Source organism: Elephantulus edwardii, unplaced genomic scaffold (genome assembly GCF_000299155.1).
Source record: "Elephantulus edwardii isolate Elephantulus edwardi_28Jun2011 unplaced genomic scaffold, EleEdw1.0 scaffold00010, whole genome shotgun sequence".
Lineage (NCBI taxonomy): Eukaryota > Metazoa > Chordata > Mammalia > Macroscelidea > Macroscelididae > Elephantulus > Elephantulus edwardii.
In genome coordinates, this window is record NW_006399760.1 from 34,537,012 (window position 1) to 34,547,866 (window position 10,855).

General features: G+C 38.8%; 1 pseudogene; it reads right to left on the minus strand.

Moving 5' to 3' along the window:
* Window positions 1-8,849: 8,849 nt before the first annotated feature.
* On the minus strand, window positions 8,850-10,571 carry LOC102869651 (annotated as a pseudogene).
* Between the last annotated feature and the right edge of the window lie 284 nt (window positions 10,572-10,855).

Consider the following 10,855-nt stretch of genomic DNA (forward strand, 5'->3'; position numbering starts at 1 on the left):
CAGACAGGGCTGCAAACCAAAAGGTTACTGTTTCAAATCTACCAATTGCTTCTTAGAAAAAAAGATGGATAATCTCCTCCTATTAAGATACACACACAGCTTTAGTGCTTACTCAGAAACTTGAGACTAGAAATAATATTTGAATTATCAATCCCACTATTAGGTACGTATCCCAAAGAAATAAGATCTGTGATGCATACTGATATATGCAAACACTTGTTTATTGCACTATTATTTACAAAGCAAAAAGGTGGAAATAAATAAAATGTGATATATATGTATAATGGAGTACTGTGTAAGACTAAAACCAACAAAGAATCCACAAAATACTGCCTATCATGGATGCACCTGGAAGATGTTACACTGAGTGAAAGAACAGCAACCCTCCCCCCCATTGTTAAGTGCTATCAAGTTGCTTGTGACACATAGCAACCCTATGTACAAAAGCTCTATGTACAAAGGCTCTATACTGAGCCAATCTCACTGCCTCTGACACACCAACCCCATTACCCTAGTCACTGAGTCAATCCATCTCATTGAGGGTCTTCCTCTCTTGTGCTGTCCCTCCACCCTCCCAAGTATGATGTCCCTCTCCAAGGACAGGTCCCTCCTTGTAACATGTCCAAAGTATGTAAGATGGAGCTTCAGAATCTTGGCCTCCAAGAAGCAGCCCGGTTTTACCCTTTCCAGGATGATTGTGTTTGTTCTCCTAGCGGTACATGGTATATTCAATATTCTTCTCCAACACCACAGCTCAAAGGCATCAATTTTCCTCCCATTATCCCTGTTGTCCAGCTTTCTGATACATAGCAAGTAATTGTAAAGACTATGACCTGAATGAGGTGCACCTTAGTCTCAAGACTGACATCATTGCTCTCCAGAACTCTGGAGAGGTCCCTGACATCAGACTTTACTACTGTAATTATTTTTTTAATTTTATTTCCTGGTTGCTGGTATCAAGAATGTTCACTGTGGAACCAAGCAAACTGAAGCTGTTAACAATTTCAGTCTCTTGACCATCTATCATGATGCTGCCAATTGGCCCAGTGGTAAGAATCTTTGTTTTCTTGATGTTGAGCTTCAATCCATATTTAAGGCCGCAGTCCTTGACCTTCTCCAGCAAGTGCTTCAGGTCCTACTCAGTTTCAGCAAACAAGGCTGTTGATGAGTCTTCCTCTGATTCCAATGCCATATTCCTCCTCACAGAGCCCAGCCACCCAGTTGACCTGTTCCACATATAGATTGAACAGGTATAGGGATAGGATGCACTCCTGATATATATTTTTCTTGATTTTGAGCCATGCCGTGTTTCCTTGCTCTGTTCTGACAAATGTCTCTGTTTCATGTAAGAACAATAAAATGTTCTAGGATTCTCATTCTTCTCGGAGTTAGGCACAGTTTGTTGCCTTTGTATAGTCAATGAAGCACAGACTGAAATTCTTCTGATATTCTCTGCTTTCAGCCAAGATCCACCTAACAATAGCTGTAACATTCCTGGCCTATAATATACCATGGCCTCTTCTAAATTCAGCCTACACATCTGGCAGTTCTCTCTTGATGTGCTGTTCCAGTCAGTTTTGGATAATTTTCACAGAATCTTGCTTGCATGTGATGCTGATGATATATTTAGATGATTTCCACACTCTGTTGGGTCACCTTTTTGTTTTTTTTTTTTTGGAATGGAAACACATAGGGATCTCTTCCAGTCAGTTAGCCAGGTGGTTGTCCTCCAAATTTCTTGGCACAACTTGGTGAGCACATCCAGGGCAGCATCTGTTTGTTGAAATATGTCATTTGGTATGCTGTCAATTCCTTGCTTTTGACCAATTCCTTCAGAGCAGCTTGAACATCTTTCTTCATCACCATGGGCTCTTGATCATATGTTGTTTCATGAAATAATTCTGTGTCTGTCAATTCTTTTGGTACAGTGACTCTGTATACTCCTCTTGTCTTCTTTTAATGCTTCCTGGATCGTTTAATATTCTGCCCAAAGCATCTTTAAATACTGCGGTTCGAGGCTTGAATTTGTTTTTCAGCTTAAGAAACACCAAATAAGTTCAGCCCCTTTGATTTGGAAAGACTTAGAAAATTCCCATGGTAATCAATTTTTTTACCACGATCTTTGGTGGTATGTATAGCTTTTAAATTCTTGAAAAGCCTTCAAGCCTTTCTTTTTCTTCTTTCTTTCTTTCTTTCTTCAATACAGGAGCTTTGGTTGCTTAGTGGTAAGAAAGTGCACTGCAATTCTGAAGGCCTGCCGTTCAAGGCCACCAGCTGCCCTGTGGGAGAAGGATAGACAATCTTTTCCTGCATGATTAACTACCTCTGAAAACCCACCAGAGGGTCAACAAAGCGTTGGTTCTTACTTGATGGTACTCAACAACAATAACAACAGCAAAATAAGAATAAATAAAAGCTTGTTCTGATTTAATTACAAATGCAACTTAAAGACACATTTAGGAATACAGCTCATTCATAACCTGAGAATCTTCTTGTTCATTCTACTCCTGCTTCTTACTTGTAAATAACAAAAATAAATACAATCAATGTGGAGAAAGAAACTAAAATGTAGAGAGACAAAAGTATAAAAACATTTACCATGAGTTTTCTAGATTCTGTGTGATATTTACATGGAAAAAGTAAAAACTTAAATTGCTAGCTCTGGCCCTAACTTTGGATAGTGCTTTCAGAAAACTGTATTTTCTGCTTTTATCAAATCATTCTCAAGGATTCAGAAGGGAAGACATAGTCACTGACTTTATTTAGGTTTCCCTATATAGACTCTGGTCCTGATGATTACCAGTTCCCTCACATTTCAAATGTAAGTAAGGGATACATTTGAAAAGAGGCCGTGTTTCACTGTACTTTGCAACTTTAAATATGAAGCACTCACCTGGCTCAAGATATTTCCAGTTGGAAAAGGTTACAGCCCTCCTTTTCCCACCTATGCTCGTCCAACTATACTCTCCGCTTGAATCTACATCTCTCAGGCCAGTCCAGAAATATTTTCTCTGAAATTTATCATATTTCTTAATCATATCATTCAAGAATTCTTGCTCAAATCTGTGGAAGAAGATTCAAACAAACAATGGTTTTACACATATTAAATTGATAAGTAAATTGTTGTTGATACTTCTTTTTCTTTTTTATAATCTTTTAATTGAAATTTTAATGAAAGTTTATAGAGAATGTGGATTTCCATTTATTCATTGTTGCGTTTTTCTCCCTGCCCATCCTTCCCCCAGTTCGCTTTTCTCTTCGAAAAGTAAAAAAAAAAAATTGTTTAATTGTTGTACAATCCCCACTCCTGGTCCACTTTACTATGCAGCCCTTATTCTGCACTCTTGTCATGAAAATAATTCCTAATCATAAAGCCCTTTTAAACAGCTCTCTCTCTCATCTTTTTCAATGCAGTGTACAATGCAATCCCAAAACAAATGCCAATTCCATTCTTCAATGAGATGGAAAAGTCAATCTCCATTTCATTTGGAATGGAGAGAGACGGTGAATAAGCAACGTGCTCCTTAAAAAGAGAAACAAGGTAGGAGGCATCTCACTCCCTGATTTCAAGTACTACTACACTGGTGTGGTGGTCAAGACAGCATGGTACTGGTACAATAACAGACACATAGATCAATGAAACAGAATTGGGAATCCAGAAACCAGCCCATATACCTATGGTCAACTGATTTTTGACATGGCGATGAAATCAGTAAAGTGGGGAAATGACAGCCTTTTTAATAAATGGTGTTGGCAAAATAGAAAAACTATCTGCAGAAAACTCAGGCAAGACCCACACCTCAAACCATACACAAAAACCAATTCAAAGTGGATCATGGACTTAGAATTAAAACCAAGGACTATAAAATTCATTAGATAAAAGCTTGGAAGAACTCTAGAAACCCTAATGAACAGTCTTCCGAGTATCCAGAAAACAAACCTACAACCAGGAGAGGTTAAAGACCTTCTAAGAATCGGACCCCTATGCACATCCAAAAACTTCTCCAACATGGTAAAAAGGAATGCCACAGACTGGGAAAATAATATTTGGTAATGACATGTCTGATAAAGGACCTATATCTAGAATTAATAGAATACTCAAGCACCACAACAAGATAAAGGTAAACAACTCAACTGTAAAATGGGCACAGGATATGAACAGATACTTCACCAAAGAAGACATTCAGATGGCAAACAAACACATGAAGAAATGTTCAAAATCCCTAGCTCTAAGAGAGATGCAAATCAAAACCACTATGAGATATCATCTCACCCCAGTAAGAAGAGCAAAATTTAACAGAGCAGCAAACAACAAATGCTGGCGAGGTTGTGGAGAAACTGGAATCCTTATTCACTGCTGGTGGGAGTTTAAAATGGTGCAATCACTATGGAAGGCAGCATGGTGCTTTCTCAAAAATTTGCAAATAGAAATATCATTTGACCCAGCAATTCCACTCCTGGGAATATACTCTAAAGAAACTAGAACTGCCACCCAAGCAGATATATGACACACCCATGCTTATTGCGGCTTTATTCACAATAGCAAAGAGTTGGAAACAACTCAAGTGCCCACCAACAAACGAATGGATGGAGAAACTGTGATATAGTCACACAATGGAATGCTACGTGGCATTGAAAAACAAGGAACTCATGAAATATTATTCAAAATGGGTGACCCGGGATGACATTATGCTGAGTGAAATATCTTAGTCACAACAGGACAAATACTGCATAATGCCACTGTTATAAAATAGGACTGACATTGGCTTTGGGGGAAACTAAGAAAAGTGAGTACATGTTTTTCTCAAGAAAATTGTTTAACCAAGGGATCCACAGTTTTAAGTTCATTAGAGGATTTTTTGATGGCCACACCTGCTCGTTATAGTCAGATTGCAGTTGGTCCCAAAAGGGACCTGATCCATGTAAATCTTGTAACAGGTTTTTCCACGTTTCAGCCAACCCTATACCAGAGAAGAAATATTGTCACATTGTTTTCAAAACATGATATCCTTACAAAAATTAAGGTTCTGTTATACTGATAATATCTTAAAGCTTCTAGAAATTGAGCATCTGGTTGGTAAATTCATATATGAGATAAGGGAGGAATGTAATTTTGTAGACAACCTTGACAATTTATCTCCATAGACCGTGAGGCTGTTAGACAAGAGGTTATATCTTAATTCACTCTATACCTAGTACTTGCCTCATCATAAGAGTGTAGTGGCAGTTTTTGAACTACTTTTGAATGAGAATAATATAAATTAAAAAAAGACACATATTGACACTTTGGAGAGTTATCATCTGCATTTTTATAGAAATTCATACATAGTTAATTCTTTTTCTTATACCTCATTTTATTTCCCATAAGAACTATGATAAGCTATGATTCACTGCCCTCAAGTTTGTCCTTATGTAAATGAGCAGAAGCAGTAATTTCTTCTGTTTTCCACATCTGAAAAGTTTAATTTTCAATCACCAGCCCTAAACCAAGAAGGTGCAGAAAAATTTCCATAGGGAATTTAACCTACCTCATTTGGAGGACACATCTTATCAGTTCCTGCATCATATATTTTTTCTCCCTGTTTCTTACATACATATTTAAGTTTCTTTTCACATGATTGGACTTTCCACTGACCAAGCTTTTTTAAAAAAAAGAAAGAAACCAGAAAAAAATTTGTTCATAGAAGAAATTATTTCCCACATATTTAGTTGAAGTTGTGATTTCTCTTAATCAATTTAGGTTTTTCCTTCCCAACACAATTTTGAGAGACAGAAAGAATAAAAACAAATGATTAAACCTGAGAACATGGTAGAACACCTAGAAAATAATCAATAGGCCTGTAAGGTCGTGGCTCACAGAATTATGCCAGCATTGCTTCATAGAGAAGAATTTCATAGCTGATCTTCCAATGGGTTTTTAGAGGCTATAAACTGCATGGGAGGAATCTGCCTATCTTCTTCCCATGGAGCAGCTTGTGGATTTGAACCACTTGCTTCAAGGTGACAGTGTAATACCTCATCTACTAGGTTGCCAGAAATTCCTTATAAGAATGAAAGTAAATCTATGAAAAGGACACTTAGAATAGAAGTTGAGAAGAGATACCTTATTCCACAGTTGCCAGAATCCTCCTAATAGGGCATAGTCAAAGTCTGGTTATAGACTGAAAATTATGGGCCTGATATATAACCTTCATGTGTGTAAAATGATGGTAGTTATAATAAATCTCCTCTGCAAGAATTCTAGAATCAAAAGTGTCTTCCAACTTTACCTCAACCTTGACTTCAAAGTTTTCTTTCAAGATAAACTAAGTTTGGGATGTGAAGGCGATCTGGCTGCGACATCTTGTCACCCCATTGATTGCCAGTGTTGATTTGGCTGATCTGCTGGCCAGGCGGGTGTCCCCTTCCTCCCTCACCGATCTATGTGCGTCCCTCCTAAAGCTGTGTGCTCAGTTGAAGAGGATGACCATCCCTGATAGAAGGAAGACTGTCCTTTGGTCAAGGGTACATGAGTAGCTGTGCTCCCCTGCTAGGACCTCCAAATGAGCTCTCAAAATAGACCAAGTTTTTATTCACTTTCCGAATCACTTAGCTTCCCCCCTCCCCACTAAATTTAAACAGGTCAACTGTGTTAAAAATCTACAAATGTTGTCTAAACTGCTGTATGTTCATTCTTACCCTCACCTCCTTATTTGATATTTTTAAAATATAGCTTGGATATCTTTTTTAGGGACCTCCTTCTAAATACATCACAATACTGAAACACTTCTAAATATTCATTTACTACTTTCCCAGTAAGTTTCTCTAAAAGTCTATATGACATAGTCAACCTGCCAAATAATCGGAGGTCCATTGGAAAATGACACACATAAATATAGATACACGCATACCTTCTGCTCAAGACAGTCTATTTTGACATCTTACAATATATTCAATAAATGTTTAGGCATTCCATACTCCTAAGATGATCTCTAACAAAGGTAGGACTAATTGTTTAATAAAAACTTCTCCCTATCTCAATGTGGGATAGAGGCTTTAATAGGAACATAAATTCAGTAGATGGAATTTTTTTCCAGGTCAAAAGTGGTTATATACTAAACATACAAAGATGGTAGATGGGAGACTTTGGTCCTGAGAGAAACCAAGAAACAATCCCAAGTCAGTGGGGTGGGAATGGAAAAGGATTTTGGGATCTCTTTCAGGCCATGTGTTCCCAGACAGGAAGTTGTTTGCTTATAGAGTAATAGCTTTCCCCAGGAAAAAAAATCTATAGAAAAGATAATCTATGAGACCTCTTATTATCTTACCAAGTTTACACACAAATATCCAAACATAAGTAATTTTCCATTATAATTATTAGGTATAAAAATAAAAATATAAACAAACTATGGGAAATTTCTTACCTTTCCAGAATAGCAAACACAATTGGGAGTCTTATTATAAGGAACATTTGGTTCATTCTCATCCCAATATGTTAGAGTAACTTCAGTACCATCAGACCACTGAAATAAAGCTGGTACATTTATATTTTTAAGACCTGTCCAGATTTCTTCTTCAGCATCTTTAAAAAAAAGTGTTATTTGTTTAGTTTGATTCAATTACATATCTTAAAATGGAAGATGGTTACTGCTTTTTTTACATTCTGATGTAAAGTTTAAAGTCTTTTTCAAAAACATTTATTCACAAAGGAAAAGCTCTAGTCCATTTTAAAATTTTTTTTTTTAAAGTTTCTGATATTCTTGGCCTCTGGCTCGGGGCGAGCCATCATGGCCCTCAGGGTGAGCTCCTCAGTCCCCAGATTGTGCCATCTGACCCCTGGGTGGGGAAGAAAAAAAAAAAGAATGCCTAGGGTATCCAGAGAATGTTATCTAGGCCACCTTCTGTCACCCTCTCCCCCAGTAAACCTGAAAGCAACACCCTCAAAGCCCTTCTATTTATAACTCACAAGTTTGTTCTCTCTAGGTTTGCTCCCTTTCCTATAGGTAACCTTAACACTGAGTTTTACTCCAGAAGTGACCCTGAACCCAGTACCAGTGACAAAAAGGAAATACAACTGACAGCTAAGGAAGTAAAGGAGGATAAAGCCTCTGGGTTCAACCAGCCATCCCCACTGGACCCACCTGGGAAAACACTTTGCAGTCCAGAGGGGAGCAAATGACAGGAAAATATCTTCTAACAGAGCAAGAAGGCAAGCAGCTTTAACCCAAGACCACCAGTAAGGTGATAAAGCGTCCTCCCTTCCCCCCTTTATATCTACGCCCCTGTTCAGCATGAAGAAGCCAGAGAGTCGGCATCCAATTCCCAAATCAATAAGACAGTTGGTTTAATTACTATTGAAAAATGCTTGTCATTCCTCTGTAGCATCTGGTCCCCACTGGATTCTCATCATTTCCTTCACCTGCTCCCCCCACCGACCAAACTGTGCAGCTCTGCAACTGCAACCTGGCCCATCCTCACTCTTCTGCCCCCAACCCTCACCTCCTTGTAACCCCAATATGTTTTTCCCAATAAAAAAAAGTTTCTGATATTACAGAACTAAGCTGAATTGTCTTAATATTTCACTCTTACATATCCATGATAAACAGGAAAAAAATTTCATGAGAAAAAAACCACACCCAAACACACCAGGGAAAAGCTTCTAAAACTAAAATTGGATCTCAGCATCAACAGTGAACAGAGAAAGGAATTAAAATATTTTAATTAAAAAAATCACGAGTGGATGATAAACTGTAGAACTGAAAATTTACAAACTATTTAAAACCTGGAATTGCTGACTGTTCAGAAACTACACAGATGGATCATGGGTGGTGGTGAACAGCAAAAGGTTTTATGGATAGATCTGCATTGTTCTAGCTGCTCCATGTGCCAACCATCTCTGAATAAAGCCTGACATTGATTAAATACTGAACCAAGCTAATGGTGGCAGCTGACCCAGTGATGGTAACCTGCCTATCAGTCGTTTGCCCTTTTAATCTGTGCCCCTGATATGTGGCAGAACTCATTGACTTTTGTCACCTTGATGCCTGATTGTGTTGTTGTTGTTGATTGCCATCTAGTTGATCACAACTCATAGCAATCCTATGAACAAAAGGCCTGAAGCCTTTCTATAACTAGTGACATTTCTCAAAGTTCATAGTTTCCAGAGGCATGTTGTTTAGGAAGTGGATGCCACTCCTGCTTCCAAGATGCCTGATTATGCAGCCAAAAACTTTGGAATGGTGAGTTCAGGAGAAGTATAGTCTGAGCATCTGCATCTGAACCTGCACTGAATCTGGTGTTGTCATGTGCCATGGGAAAATGAGACACTTGCATGGCCAAGAGATGCAGTGTGGGCAACTCTGGCTGTGGAATGGCATGTTGTCCTTGAATGGTATAGTCTTCTAGAGGTAGTCCATCAGGTCAGGGTTAAGGCACTCAGAGTGGTGTGAGGAAAGCTCCCATGTCACTGTGTATGCTGTACCTGTCCTGACTACCTGCATAGATGACCAGAGAATTGGATGGCTTGGGCTGGTACAGGATGGTCACGCCCTTTGAGGGAGACTGCAACATGACCACGCATATCTGTTTGATACACTCAATAATGGATTGCTGAATGCCAGCAATAGTGATGGTTTGCTTAGTTGAGTTGGGGAGCATATCCTCCTGCCACCTGGATCTGAGCCCTGTAGTCTCTTGTAGTTCCTTGATCTTGCAATCACCTTTTCCAATGAGAGAGCCACACTGACTAGAAGGAACGCCAGCCTCGGGTTTACTGCGGATATACTGGCAGCTGTGCTAATGGTCATAGAGCTACTGATAACCTTTTCCAGTTTGTCAATGATCATAGCAAAAGCTTTAAATATGGCATTAGTGGGTTTGGTCACAGGTGGTGGGAATGAAAGACAAAACTTCAGGTGCTAGGCGGTAATGGGGGTGCAGGCAGGAAGGGGAAGGGTGGGAGGCTGGGGGTGGATGAGTAGAGGAGGGTGGGAGGGCAAAGAGGCTGCTCTGCTCTGACCAGCTTCTATTGGTCTTGACAATGTTCTTGAATACGCTGTTATAATGTTGCTAAAGCTGGCAGGTTAGATAAAGAGGCTTTTCAGATCCCCAAGAAGGTAACATATAAAGTTGAATAACTTTGTACTTCCAACATCTAGTTTAAATAAAATCTGCCTTACAAGAATTAGTGGGATAGATTCCACAATTTTGATCAAGTATATAGTCCACCACTTCATAGAATGACTAATGGTGCCTTCAGAGGTAAGCAATTAGCATGGCAACTGATAGAGACAAATGAAGAGGCACACAATAGGTATCTACTACTATTAGCTGTTATTTTAAGAGTCCTGCTGGCACAGTGAACCCTGGGGTATAGTATTTGCAAGCCAGACTAACTGAAAGGTTGGCAGTTCAAATTCACCAAATGCTTTGAGGAATATAGACAAGCTATTATCATCTTATAAAAATTTACAGTCTTAGAAACCCAATCTTCTGGTTCTATGAGCCAGAATAGAGGCAGCAGAAGTGAATGGCACAGTAGTTAAAGTGCTGGATACAAATGGAAAGGTCAAAGAACCCACCAGTTGCTTCATGGAAGAAAGCTGTGACAATCTGTATAAAGATTCACAACCTTGGAAACTCTCTAAGGTCTAGTTAGTAAGTCAGCTGTATTTTTGTTAATGATTTTTAACACTCAAGTAAATGGAAAGTTAAAAAAATCATCCATGATATGTTTGGGGCAACTTTAAATAAGTCAGCTTATCAGAAAGGAAACATTATTCAGTCTATAATTGTGCTGTCCAATTGGTAGCCACTACCTACATGTTCCTTAGAGGCAAGGATGGTGAAACGTCATCTCACGTTCTCTGTCAGAAAA